Source organism: Empidonax traillii, unplaced genomic scaffold (assembly GCF_003031625.1).
Source record: "Empidonax traillii isolate 1590-97213 ecotype Southwest subspecies unplaced genomic scaffold, ASM303162v1 scaffold585:size537962, whole genome shotgun sequence".
Classification (NCBI taxonomy): Eukaryota; Metazoa; Chordata; class Aves; order Passeriformes; family Tyrannidae; genus Empidonax; species Empidonax traillii.
Window position 1 is genome coordinate 13,713 of NW_020955778.1, and position 2,186 is coordinate 15,898.

The following is a 2,186-nucleotide window of genomic DNA, read 5'->3' on the forward strand; positions in this document are numbered from 1 at the left end:
CAGGAAGAACCTGAAGGAGAGAGCCCCCATACTATACACAACTTGGGGTTTTCTATTCGATACACTACAATTGATACAAGGTGCGCGTGTAACACAGGAAAAATATTGCAGCTTGCAATTACACTCAGGGCAATTCAGCAGAATTTTGTATGGATGTTGACCTTGACTGCAGGTGATGGCTGCAACAGTATTAACCAGCTAGATAGGCAGGAGGGTTCATGGGAGTTTATGCTGCATTGACTTTTTGAAATCAATACAGTTGTCAGCAAAAAGCATCAGGAGGGCAGAGGGCAGTTTGCGTTCTCATGCTGTACTTCATTCACTGTCTCCTATCATTGCCTTTGGTGAGCATTTTCGCCAAGTCAAATTCTGGGACACATTTTGGACAGAGAAAGAAAAGAAAAACCCCTTCTATGTCCAGGAATGAAATCCTGTGGAAATGTCCTGAAGGCATATCCCCATGCCTAAGCACGGGATAGAAGCTTATGAAGGATTCCAGAAGAATTAGTTGATGTGACTTATGTAAAGCAGCAATCGGTTAAAAGTAAAAACCCATCAAAGATTAGCTGAAAGTCTGACTGGGACAACAATATTCTTTTAAACTGGGTGAGCTTTTCAGCCATCACAACTGTTTTTAATTAACAGGTTGCCAAGCAGTGAAAATTGGAAGCTTAGCATTTTGTGCTGGCACAGATGCTCCCACTGATCATGACCTCTCATCTGTCTTCCATTTGTCAGCATTGTCAGCATTAGTCAGGATTTTATTTTCTGTAGGTGAGAAGTAACTATACAGACGTAATTGGGTTTATTTCCTTAAAAGATAGGAGATTTCCATTCCCAGAGAACCATTTGCAGCTTCCTTTGTGGGAGGGGCTACAGTGAGTTACAACTTCTCCAGTCAAAGCTACCGAGAGTTTAGAGTGAGTTACGGTGTGCACAAGGTAAGTTTTTTGGATTTTGGAGATGCAGAGGGAATTACTGTACTTGAAACGAAGTCAGGGAATGGGTTTTACAGATTAAGTGTTTGTACTTTCTTTACTATCATGGTTATATGCATGAAATGGTAAAATATTAGGCAGCTGCTTTCTAGGTGTACAGAATTAAGAAAAAGAAACGTAGACCTCAGAAGTATGGAGTGTTTCCTCTCATCTCCTTCTTGCTACTGTAGGAAAGCTGATACATTATTTAAAAGGGGACTATGGTGGGTTTTAGCCATTTCCCCTTAGCTGCAGGCAATGCTTTAGCTTTATTATTGACACGGTGTTAATAACTGTGAAGGTGGTATAAACCAGGCCCTGTCTGCGTGTTTGCCGCTGCTGTGCACACATGGTTCTGAATGGGGTGGCTGGAACATGCCTAGAAACTGTTGCTGCTTTATATTCCAGCAAAGTTGGAATTGTCCAAACAGGGCACTGTCCTTTGGCTCTGCCAGTGGTAAAGGCAAATCTGATGTTATCAGAGACCAAATTAATTTCTATGTCTTTGGCGGCCTGTCTAAAAATTTACTGGAGCAGGGAGTGTTATAAAAGAGATTGAATGCTTACAAAAGGGAAAAATATTCCTTTCTGCCCCTTTATCATGGAAAAGGAAGAATTGGAGCTGGTGAAAGCACAGGAATTGCTAAATTACACTGTGTATCTGATGAATCAGTAACCTGTATGCTAAGATATTTTTAAGGCAAGTTGATACAATGGGGTCCTCAGTGTAGTCTAACTTCTACCTCCTTATTAGTCTGAGGAAAGTCTTGAACCATAAATCCTTGGTTTCATACACGACAATTTTAGGACCAATTAGAGACCTAAACCCAGCATTCTGAATCTTTATTTTGCAAAACCTGTTTCTTTATTCCAAATAGCAAGAAACTATCCGGCACGTGGAAACATGTCTGGGAAACCCAAGCTGCACTACTTCGATGGACGAGGCCGAATGGAACCAATACGGTGGCTGCTGGCAGCAGCTGGAGTTGAGGTTTGCCTCAGTTTTCTTACACTAAGAGCATGGGACAAACATGTACTTTTAATGTTCCCTGTGAAAAATGTCACTGACTGACTGACTGACCTGCAGCATCCAAGTACTTCCATTTACTGCATTGCTGACCAAGCCAACAATGACCCTGAGCTTACCCTAAGCAGGAGGCAAGTTCCTGTCTCACTTGCACGCATCTTGTGCCAGGCCTACTGGTAGCA

The 2,186-nt window shown here is 42.0% G+C and overlaps 1 pseudogene; it reads left to right on the plus strand.

The window, feature by feature from the left end:
- The first annotated feature begins 1,912 nt into the window (after window positions 1-1,912).
- Window positions 1,913-2,186, plus strand: part of LOC114064846 — a 4,500-nt pseudogene continuing 4,226 nt past the window's right edge.